Source organism: Eulemur rufifrons, chromosome 10 (assembly GCF_041146395.1).
Source record: "Eulemur rufifrons isolate Redbay chromosome 10, OSU_ERuf_1, whole genome shotgun sequence".
Taxonomy (NCBI): domain Eukaryota; kingdom Metazoa; phylum Chordata; class Mammalia; order Primates; family Lemuridae; genus Eulemur; species Eulemur rufifrons.
The window spans coordinates 37,058,629-37,071,614 of NC_090992.1; the positions used below are offsets into that span (position 1 = coordinate 37,058,629).

The 12,986-nt window shown below is 35.5% G+C and overlaps 1 pseudogene; it reads right to left on the minus strand.

Annotated features, from left to right (window-relative positions):
- LOC138393008 (centromere-associated protein E-like) overlaps nucleotides 1–12,986 on the minus strand; it is a 262,162-nt pseudogene that overhangs the window by 12,592 nt on the left and 236,584 nt on the right.

Here is a 12,986-nt window from a genome sequence, read left to right on the forward strand (position 1 = left end):
CTTTGATAGATGGATTTCGCCTTTCCTCTATTTTATGTCAGCCAGCTGAGTTCTATAATGATCAGCAAATCAAAAAACTATGTAGTATTGTAGTGATCGCCTAGTTTTCATTGGTAATTAACTATTGAACTAGTGGTTAATGTTTTGTTACAAGTATTTATTTTGATAAAAATGATAAATTATAATTTACTCTTGGATTCCCCACTGAATCATTTTATGTTTATAACTTCCAAATAAGGGTAGTTAATAAAGTATTTGGATTATTCAAATCATGTACTGACAATTTTGTTATATTTTTAGCCTCTTTCATTTCTATTGTGATTATAACATTAAGCAATATTAAAGACACTAATGATAATTAGAGAAAAGCTAGGTTGCTATTTCTTTCCAAGGTACTATTTGTTCTGCATACAGACACAGATTATAGTTTAATACAAAGTTACATGATTTAGAAAATTTATAATGTATGATAATAATACCTAAAGCAGTAGTAACTTAAACTATATTGTATAAATTTAATCAAATCAAACTACAGTTTACTTCTATTTTGTAGTCCAAAGGGAAGAGATTACATGATATCTAGCTTTATCGTTAGTTCAGTTGAATGACAGCCACAGAAGAACTGTATGTTAAAAACAAGACCATCACATACACGCAAGTGTTGTTCTCATTCCTTAATAAATACATTCAATACTATAATTTTGGCCGGGCGCGGTGGCTCACGCCTGTAATCCTAGCATGCTGGGAGGCTGAGGCGGGTGGATCGCTCGAGGTCAAGAGTTCGAGACCAGCCTGAGCAAGACCAAGACCCTGTCTCTACTAAAAAAATAGAAAGAAATTATCTGGACAACTAAAAATATATAGAAAAAATTAGCCGGGCATGGTGTCGCATGCCTGTAGTCCCAGCTACCCAGGAGGCTGAGGCAGGAGGATTGCTTGAGCCCCACAGTTTGAGGTTGCTGTGAGCTAGGCTGACGCCACAGCACTCTAGCCTGGACAACAGAGTGAGGCTCTGTCTCAAAGGAAAAAAAAAAAAAAAAAACAACTATAATTTTGCTCTGAACTCCATGATGAAGCTGCAAATTGAGGATATCTTATAAAAATTATGTACCTCTGTGGTTAGTTGTATAGCTCTTGATGTAACATGAGGATTCTTACTGTCTTGTGTGTTGGGATTATTAACATGGGCACCAAATGCCTGGGTGATATTCAAAGGCTGGTAGTTTTCAAATACTTTTTCATTTTGCTCTTTCAATGATTTTAGGTCATGCTCCCATTCTTTAGATATGCTAGCATTTCTTTCCTCAAACTCTGTTGATTCATTCATTGGGGCATATAAAACAGGAAAAAATACCATTATACCTCTAAAATCATTTATAATAGTCCCTTCCTTTTCTGTGGTTTCAGTTATCCATGTTCAAAACTTGTCTGAAAATATTAGATGGAAAATTGCAGAAATAAACCACTCATAAGTTTTAAATTGCATGCTATTCTGAGTAGCATGATGAAATCTCAAGCCATCCTGCTCAGTCTCACCTGGGATGTGAATCATCCCTTTGCTCAGCATATCCATGCTGCATATGCTACCTGCCCATTAGTCACTTAATAGCCAACTTGGTTATCAGATTGACTGCTGCTGTATCAGTGTTTGTGTCCAAGTAACTCTTATGTTACTTAACAATGCCCCCAAAATGCAAGAGTGGTAATGTTAAAAATTCAGATATACCAAAGAGGAGCTGTCAAGTGCTTCCTTTAAGTGAAAAGGTGAAAGTCCTCAACTTAATAAGAAAAAAAATCATATGCTGAGGTTGCTAAGATCTATGGTAAAAACAAATCTTCCCATGAAATTGTAAAGAAGGAAAAAGAAATTCATGCTGGTTTTGCTACTGCACCTCAATCTGCAAAAGTTACAGCTCCAGTGCATGATAGTACTCAGTTAAGATGGAAAAACCCTTACATTTGTGGGCAGAAGACATCAACAGAAAAATGTTCCAATTAATGACAAAATGCTGCACCAGAAAGTGTTGAGCCTATACAAAGACTTCAGCAAGGGATCCCCTAAAACAAGTGACATCGAGCCATTTACTCTAGGTAAGGGATGGTTATACAGATTCAGGAATACAGAAGATCAATGTTAGCCTGCGAGATCACAGTGCCTACATGGTTCACTTCACTTCATCCTATCATGTAGAATTGTATCGTCGCACATCATCACAAGAAGGATGAGCATAGTACAAGCTATTTTGAGAGAGACACACCACATTCATACAACTTTTACTACAGTATATTGTTATAATTGTTCTATTTTATCATTAGTTATTATTATTAATCTCTTATGGTGCCTAGTTTATAAATTAAGCTTTATCATAGGTACGTATGCATAGGAAAAACAGAATATATAGGGTTCAGTACAACCTACGTGGAGGGTTTCAGGCACCCACTGGGGATTTTGGAACGTATCCCCATGGGTAAAAGGGGGGGGACTACTGTACATATAAAAAAAGAAAACCCTAAGAAAAAAACTAGAATTCTAGGACAATGTATGTGGTGAAATTCATTATTTAGAACAATGTTTTAAAAGACTGTGAACATTCTTTGTGGTTTGCATCAGTCACTGAGATTTGAGATGTTGGAAGTGGATGACAGGAATGAAAATAAGGACTGGAGAGGATTCATCTTGATCTGCAAGATGATAATCTCACTTTATTAGATTTATACTCACATATAAAGAGAAACTGAAGAATGATGCAGATTAAAATCATTATATATGCTATGACAGATAATGAAACATTAACTGACATCACATAGCAAAGCACACCTAGAAACTTAACAATTATCTATTTTCCTGCTTCATTCCAAACTTCAGTGTTAATTTGGAAAACAACTCACCGACTTTTGGTAATTAATCTGGAAATCTTATATTTCTGTGCAAGGAATAACAGTCAATCTATACTTTCTTTTATACTAAAGGCTAACTCACTCTAAAATTATTTGTATCTTTTTTATTTCCTAATTCCTATGGAATGTACTTTGTGTTCTCATCTACAACTTCTTTGTGGCTTTGTGGTCATTCTCCCAGGTTTAGATTTTAGGTTAGTTGTATTTCTGGTATCCTGGACTCTCCTTGGCTCTGGACTACTGACCTCACGCTGTATAATTCCTACTCTCATGGCGCTGGAAGAAGCCACATATCCACGCTGATCCACACAGTAGAAATCCCTACTTTCTAATTGCAGCTGGGCCCTCAGTATTACAAGAAAAACAGCAAATTACATAGAATTTATCTTATCCAAATACTGGTCTTGTGCCTTTCTCTATTGATTGTGATTTTTTTATTTTTTCCTTAAAGAGTTCATACTATTTTGTTAACTCTGGCTATTCTACAAATGGGATGAACTATGCATGGGAAGACCCATTGCTCCAATTTCATATAAACTAGCAACCTTTTGAATACTACATATTTTACCAAATATATGGAGAAGAGATTACTTCAGGAAGTAGAATGAATACACCCATCAACAAAAAGTTAAACAAGTCAACAAACTGGTCTTAGGAAATGTTCGTTCTTATGAATTAGTAAATTAAGACCAACCAACCACCTTGGGAAAAAAGATAAAAATCACAATTTTGCAGTTTCTGGTATAGCATGTCAGGAGCTTAGAAGTTGCCAGTCTATGCTAACAACAAATGAAAAAGAAAACACTGAAAATTCAACAACTCAATATAGATCCATCAGAGAAGTGCGGTCACAGAACAAAGGGCTGCCCCCAAAATTGGAGAGACAGAGAGGCAGATACAGAGAATCATGGAAACCTTTGCGGGAATCAATCAAGACGTAGGAAAACCTAAACTGTAATTGATGAACTGCTGGAGGCTCAGTGTGGACAACTGTACCCGATTCTGGCAGGAGAGCAGAAAAGGAACCATTTTGAAATAAAACATACCATTATGTTTTTCTTAACAAGGCCTGTTCTCAGGAAAAACTATTGAGCAGACTCTAACATGCTCGGCTTTGATCAGGGCCTAATGTATCTGGGGGAAGGGGAAATGCCCAGTTCTAGGTGGCTCTTGCCTTCCATGTGGGAGGAGGGAAATACCCAACTCTGGCTCCCTCTAACCTTCCATAGGGGCAAAGAAAAAAGTCCTCAATTCCAGGCACCACTCGCCTTCCATGTGGGGAGAGGGAAATACACTACTTCAGCCCCATCCAGCCATCTTGTTCCACCTAAGGAGGGGTACTGAAAAGCACTGGTGAAGCTTACAGCCCCAGGGCACGGGCTCACCAAAAGACTGAGAGCTAGTCATAGGGAGATAGAATGCTCCCCCGCCACACCTGACCACTGCATTACTAAAGGCCTATTTACTGCACTTCCTTTTACCTAGCACATTATGCCTGACTGTTAACAAAAAATTACAAGACACACTAAAAGGCAAAAAACAGTTGGAAGAGATTGAACAAGCATCAGAAATAATGTCAGAAATGGCAGGAACGCTGGAGTTATCAGACCAGGTACTCTTATTCACTGCTGGTGGGAACGCAAAATGGTATACCCCCTTTGGAAGACAGTCTGGTAGTTTCTTACAAAACTAAATGTACTTTTACTATTGAATCCAGCAATTGCATTCCTTAATATTTACTCAAATAAGTTGAAAATGTATGTCTACACAAATAGATGTCTATGTATGTTTACAGTAGCTATATTCATAATTGCCAAAACTTAGAAGCAACCAAGATGTCCTACAGGAGATGAGTAAATTGGTACATCTAGATAACGGAATATTATTCAGTGTTAAAAATAAATATGCTATAAAACCATGAAAAGACATGGAGACAACTTAAATACATATTACTAGGTGAAGGAAGCCAATCTGAGAAGGCTAAATACTGTATGACTCCAACATATGACATTCTGGAAAAGGCAATACTATGGAGACAGTAAAAAGATTAGCACTTGCCAAGGGTTAGAGAAGAGTGCTGAATACGGGCAGAGCCCACACGGGATTTTTAGGGCAGTGAAACTATTCTGTATGATAACTGTAAAAATGGATACATGCCATTATACATTCGTCAAAACTCATAGAATGCATAACACCAAGTGTGAACTCTAATGTAAACTATGGACTTTGGGTGATAATGAAATATCAAAGTAGGTTCATCAATTGTGCCAAATATTCCACTCTGGTATGGGATGACGACAGCAGGAGAGACTGTGTGCTTGTGGAGATGAGGTATCTGAGAATTCTCCGTACTTTCTGTTCAATTTTGCTGTGAACTAAAAACTGCTCTTGGAAAATAAAGCTTATTAATAAAAAACAAACTACATTTTTGAACCTCAAAGTTCAAGGATTAGCACATGGGGCCCTACTAACGTAGCTGGCCAGGCTTGGCTATGGCTTTACCGCAGCTGCTGCCCAAAGCCCTGAAGTGGACTCATGTCTCACCATCTCTGAGGCTACTCAGGGAAAAGGCTCAATTCTTACAAAGCTGTGAGGAGATGGGACAGAGACCAGTAAGAAGATTCAAGATTCCACCAGTGGAAACTGAATATTACACATCAATATTTTGTTACCTTTATCAGCATAAATTGATATATTTAATTATCTTAAGGAACCATAATACATTAGAGGAAGAACATGTTTTACAAAACTATGAATTTAAATTCATAGTAAAATTCAAAGTGATTAATATTTCAAAACTAATTCCTCTATTTTCTGAAATCATGTACAATTATATATGTTGCATGTTTTATAGTTCTAGTTACTTATCAATAGAATTACCAACATGAATACTCACCTCTAGATCTTGATTATATACTTCTGCATGCTTAACTAAATGCTTTAAGTCAGAAATTTTATTAATCAGTTGCATCTGTAAGAGCACGTGAACAGGCAATAGAGCAAACCAATAGTTAATAAAGCAAAAAAACAACAACAAAAAAACCTCACCAAAAAACATAAACAAAAAAAAAAGATAGCATTCATTTCTTGCTTCATAATCATCCAAGACAATTAGAAGGGACTGAGAGATCAACTGTTCAAGGTACTATATGCCAGAGCACCCCATTATTTAAAAATATAAGAAATAATCACCAAAACCCCATCAAACAAGCAAATAAGAAAAAAAAAATTTAGCATGACCCCAATAGTTACCTGTTAATAAATCTATAATAATGCCAATATTAAATTAGTATGCACCACTTCGAGGAAGTAGTAAAGTAGTAATCAAACTTTTAAAAAATACACTTTTAATAGATTTTTGTTTTTGGCAAGTTAAGCGTAGAAACGTATCAGTGCTATAAAGATGATTTTTCTTCCCATAAATTATCCATCTGGCTCCACACTGACATAATTTGTAACAAGTTCTGATTTGGAATCTAGGTTTGGACTAGGGTCCTTTTATGTAGTCCCGTTATAATATTATTACTGTTCATCAAAGCTATAGAGATATGGGATTATCAACTATTACCTTGTTGATTTATTCTACAGGAAATATTGGAAAGATGATGCTATTGCTTTATATTGTTCAACTGTGTAAAAGTATAAAGATACAAGTATTTCTATTAAAGTTGCCTTTCTATCAACATATCTGTAGCATTAAATACTTGAGTACAAAAAGTTTTGTGTTCAAAAAAAGTAAACAACAACTTACCAAGGATAAACATATTTTCCCTTAAATGTATTTAGCTTCTCATTCAGATGAGCACTTACAGAGTGAAAGCAAATTCTATTAGTATGTAAGGGATTTAAGTAAATAGTGTCTTGTTTAAATAATATTTTCTGGATGTTTAATTCAGTCCTGATTAGTTTTATTTTATTTTATTTTTTTTTGAGACAGAGTCTCGCTCTGTTGCCCGGGCTAGAGTGAGTGCCATGGCGTCAGTCTAGCTCACAGCAACCTCAAACTCCTGGGCTTAAGCGATCCTACTGCCTCAGCCTCCCGAGTAGCTGGGACTACAGGCATGCGCCACCATGCCCGGCTAATTTTTTGTATATATATATTTTAGTTGTCCATATAATTTCTTTCTATTTTTAGTAGAGACGGGGTCTCGCTCTTGCTCAGGCTGGTCTCGAACTCCTGACCTCGAGCGATCCACCCGTCTCGGCCTCCCAGAGTGCTAGGATTACAGGCGTGAGCCACCGCGCCCGGCCCTGATTAGTTTTAGATTTCAGGCTAGTAATAATGTTGAAATTTCTATTTTAGGTCAGTGCTGTCCAATAGTAAGATAATGTGAGTCACATACGTAATTCAAAATTTTCTAGTTGACACATTAAAAAAACATAAATGAAATATTTTACATTCTTTTTCCCATACTTAAGTAAATTTAGACAGGTCCCATTTCAAGTGCTTAATTGCCACATATGGTTAGCAGTTACTGTATTGTCCAGCACAGTCTTAGACATTTGTACTACTTGTAATTTAAAGTGGCTTCCATCTTTGACCTTTTCTTTCCTATTTCTAATGTCTGGATAAGAAAATCACATTTACCAATAAAGAAGGACCAAATAATCTTAACTTTTGAAAACATTTAGGAAATAACCATTTAGAAAGAAAAACTCTCCCACTTCTCATTGGAAATAGCACTTCATCTTAAGTTAGGTTCATAGATACAGAAAATATTAACTTTTGTAAAGATAAAAGTATAGTCTCCCAATGACATGTTGCTTAAGTTGCTGAGCAAAGAGAAAGTGTGTGAAAACAAAAATGGTTTAAACATATGATCGTATCAAGAGTTAACCCACTGTGCGCGGTGGCTCACGCCTGTAATCCTAGCACTCTGGTAGGCCGAGGCGGGCGGATTGTTTGAGCTCAGGAGTTTGAGACCAGCCTGAGCAAGAGCGAGACCTCATCTCTACTAAAAATGGAAAGAAATTATATGGACAGTTAAAAACATAAAAATTAGCCAGACATGGTGGCGCATGCCTGTAGTCCAAGCTACTCAGGAGGCTGAGGCAGGAGGATCGCTTGAGCCCAGGAGTTTGAGGTTGCTGTGAGCTATGCTGACGCCATGGCACTCTAGCCCAGGCAACAGAGTGAGACTCTGTCACAAAAAAACAAAACAAAAAAAGAGTTAACCCATTGCTACATAAGAAAATATTGTAAATTTCAACTATAATTTTCATCAGGTGAAATGAAATATCTAATTTAAATCTCTAAGTTGTGAAAATTATAAAATTAAATAAACCAGATTAAAATAGGTAAATGGTTAAGATTTTTCTTGTTCCTCAGCATGATGACACTTGATCTTTTTTATTCTTCCCTTTAAAATTTACTATTTAAGCATCCTATATTATTATATTCCCACTTGAAAATTACCCACAGCTTTGATAATTTTTTACAAAACCCTTATTAAAACCAGGAAAATGACCATGTGTCCTACTGCCATAATTTGACTTTTATTCCTTTTGGTTAAACTCTTCCCCAAAATGTAGGTTTTGGAACATATTTGCTCCTTACACATAGACTTATATTTTTAGTAACATGGAATATATACTGCAAGACTGTTTTTGAACAGAGTAAGTCTCCATTTTAGGTAACCTTAAATTTTGTGTCCATTTAAAAATGAAGGGAGTAGGATTAACTTCCTCCTCAACTGGGGTTAAAATGGAAGAGATGCGGGGATGTGAAACAAGTTATATACCCTGCGGTATTTTGTAATCTCTCAGTGAGCTGACTCAATTCAATGAGCTTCAGTTTTTGTTATCAACTAGATATATTAATGATGTGAGAAAAAAATTAGATAAATTGTTGCCACATTTATGCCCATAGTTTTATGTAATATTATTACCAATCAGAAATATGCAAAAATTAGAGGAAATTTTGGAGTCAGAAGGGACCTTAGTGAGCACCTGGTCTCTATTCTCAAGGGTGGAGAAATACAGGAAACTATGAGAGATTCAATGACTTGCTGGAGGCCTTGCCAATAATTCATGATGGGTTTGGATCCACAGTGAGTTTTTAAGTAGCAAAACTAGGGCTTTAACCCTGGCAGCTTTGCTCTAGAGACCATGCTCTTAACCATGACACTAGACCACCTCCCTCAGTAAAACCCAATTTTATGGATTGAAATTCAACGTTCTTTTCATGACATTTTTCACTTTATTAATAAGTACATTTTAAAACAAGTTAAATGAAACCCTGTGGAAAACTTATAGACTTTTACCTCTCAGAATACCATACCTGTGAAATGTAGGACTAACTTTAATTTATAGGAAGAATGGAAATAATAGCTTTGGCACAGAATTCTTTTTTCCTTTAAAAAGAAAAAGAGGGTGGGAAAGTAAGCAATGATACTGAGGAAAAGGGAGAATGTCCTTTTGGACCAGCCATACAGAAATCTAAAAAGTAGCTGCAAATTAACTCATAGTTTAACTATATCAAAGCACTGGCTCTTATTTCGTGGGGGGGTTGGTTCATGGACCGCTTTGTAAGTCTGATAACAGGTGTGGTTTCATGTTTCAGAAAAATGAATATGCATTTAAAAATTTTATAAAATAATTTCATAGTGTCTGTGGACTCTAGGTTAAGGACACATTGCACTAACAAGTCCCTTAAATCTTCTGGACAATTTGTGATTCTATAGTCTTACGGTTTCTGGATTAGGGTCTCTTAACATGTAGCCTAATATTAATATTACATACTTAGAAAATGAGTCATGTGTTTTATTTCTAAAATTTCCATTAAAACTATTTAGTATTAGGCATATGAATTTTCACAATAACTCTCTTACATGGAGAAAGAAAAATAAAATATGCAAAATCAGCTTCTCCAATTATTCTAATGTTTTAACTATTTAGGAATATACTTTCTTTCTAAGGAAAAGGAATCATTAATATGCAATATCCATATATAAAACAGTCAGCTAGATATTAAAATTCATATTGGTCTCAGCTGGAAATGGCCATGTTCTAGGCAGCGTTTATGGTATGCTCAATAAATTAAATATTGATAATATAGGAACTATAAGGAAACTATTTCCTCAAGATAAATCTGCCAAGAGGCAGATACACCAAACCCTCCCATAGATACCTTTAATTCTTTCTGTAAGGCTGGTGGCAGGCACCCCTCCCTTCCCTAATGAAAAAAAGAAGAAGCCCCTCCTATTCTTCAATACCTGCCCTAAAACTGAAACAAAGAAATTCCTTACTCTTCGCTCCGAAATCTCCCCATCCCTAAAAACATATGTAAGCCCACTCAGACTTCTGGGCAGGGCGACTTCTCTGGTCCCACTCTGTGGGACTGTGAAGCTCACCCAGGTCCCTCTCTTGGGACTCGTTACCTCAACCCGGGAGCGCTCCAATAAAGCCTCTTTACTTATCCCTTTCAACGCTGCTCGTCTTTCTTTCTCTGGCGCCGACCAATCCAAAAAATCTTACATTTGGTGCCGAAACCCGGGAGGGTGCTTTGACTTTTGGCTATGCAAAAGTCCCGTAGACTCCAGTCTTAAACCTTACACTTTCTTGTGTAAGCACAAGGGAAACAAATATGACTCAACTATTTTTAAAATAACATAAATGAATTAAATATTTCTTTCATTCTCTAAATTGTATGTACATCTGGAAAATGGTTAGATACTCAATATCTCAATCTTAGAAATAAATATCTTTAAGAGAATACTTCTGAGTGACAGCAGGAAGATGGCGGGACAGGAGGTTACCTGTTTATATCCCCCCACGAGAATTCTGCACCCATTACAGACAAAACTCTCTGTGGGAGACTCTGGACTCAGGCAGGAGGTTGTGAAACCCCTGTGGAGCCCCAGACCTAGGAGGGTTGTTTTGAGAATGCCTAGCAACATACAGGTGACAGACCTGGCAATTGCACTCCCAGGTTTAAAACTGGAAACAGCTTCATTTCTCAAAGGGCTTAGCTACAGGGATGAAAAAGGAGACATGATAATTGAAGCCACAGAAATACCAAGGATGATGAGAGACTATTATGAACAATTATAGGCCAACAAATTGGAAAATCTAGAAGAAAAGGATAAATTTCTGTAACCTACTAAGACTGAATTACAAAGAAATAAAAAATCTAAACAGACCATTAATGAGAAAGGATATTTGGCAAGAATTTTTTGGATAAGTCCTCAAAATCACAAAGTAATAAAAGCAAAAATAGACAAATGGGATTACATCGAACTAAAAAGCTTCTGTATAGCAAAGGAAACAATTAACAGAGTGAAGAGACAATCTACAGAATGGGAGAAAATATTTGCACACTATACATCTGACCAACTATTAATGTCCAAAATGTATACGGAACTCAAAACACTCAATAGCAAAAATCTAAATAACCAAATAACCATATTAAAAGATGGGTATAAGTCCTGAAGAGATGTTTCTCCAAAGAAGACATACAAATGGCCAACAGGTACATGAAAAAATGCTCAACATCACTCATCCAAACCACAATGAAGTATTACCTCAACTTAGAATGTCTGTTGGATGAATAAACTCCTACCCTATTAATAACAAAAAGTGTATAAACTGGAAGCCAGAATTTTGATCACTACATTGATTTATATTCTGGATCAATGTTCCTGAGATTAATATTTCTGTTCTTTAAATAGAAAATACTCCCACATACCCTGGAAACTTGTGGTTTCCAATCACCCAATTAGACTTTATTAAGAGGCATATTGCAAATAGATTCTTTAACTATATTCTAGGCTTCCTGAATTAGAATTCTCTACATGTGGGAATCAGGTATTTTCAATGAACCTCTTAGGTGTAGTTGATGTGTAGGCAAACACACAAAATGTTCTGGGTTTCTTGAATATACTGTATGAGAAGATAAGTGCATAACTATATTATTAGCATATAGAAATATCATTCTATTTCCAAACCCCAAGTTTAAGCAGTCACCTTTTAAATTTTACCTTTAATTTCTGTTGTGATGTGAGGGAAGAAGAGGTTACCAGCATCCGTGTTAAGTTTTCAATTTTCTCATTCTGTACTTTTTGAAGCAAATCTTTTTATTCCAAAAGTTAGGCTAATTGGTCTTTCTCCATTGCCTGGGCCAGAATCTCTGAAGAAACCTATAACATAATAAATGTAGCTACATTTCAAAACCTTGAAAGTAGCTTAAAAGAACAGAATATTAAATTTCTATGTGAATTTTAATTCTCACTATGAGAATTTTAATTTTTCTGAAATAACATATGGCCTAACTGCAGAAAACCAAAGTAGTTATCATAATCATTTCTCAAACTTGTAATACAGTAAAATATACATTTCTTCTTACTATTGTATATGCATGTATAAAATAATAATGCTGTTATAACAATTCTATTAATTGCCAAGAATGTATGAATAATAGGCAAAAGTCATAAAACAGACTTGAATACCCACAGTAAAGGTAAGATGTTCTCCTAAGATTACCACCTGATATTCTAGCTCATTTTTAAAAAGATCACTAACATGTAAAATTTTTATAAAATAAGGGACCATGATGGTTAAAATGAACTAAGATGATAGGTCATTATGCTTATTATTAGATTACTATCTTAGGGGTAGAAGAGGAACTCAGGATTACATGAAAATATGGGAAGTAGTTGTAAATAACTATACATGGCCTCTCTTTTTAATGTAACTCATATGTATTTATGAAAATATTTAAATATCTCTCCTTGGCCTATTTCATAATCTGAGATTTTGTCTTTTGAAAATGAAAAAGAAAATCTAAAATAGTTTAAAAAAAAACCCAAATCTTACAGTTTATAGTAAATTAAACTAAAATTTTTATGAATTAATTCATTCTTGGTTAAAAACTATTTCAAACTTAAGTTGTACCAATTCAGACGGAAGCTCTGAGCATTTGGGCAGATGGCCATTGTAAATCAGTTTCTGCTCTTTACTGAAAAAAGTGGTTAATACATTCCGTCTCTAATTGTTTTTTAAGATCCATTATTTCTTTTCTGTATCTTTTCAGGAGAGCTTCATCACTTGATACCTCATTAACATAAGGAGTATTCTTCATATATTTAGCG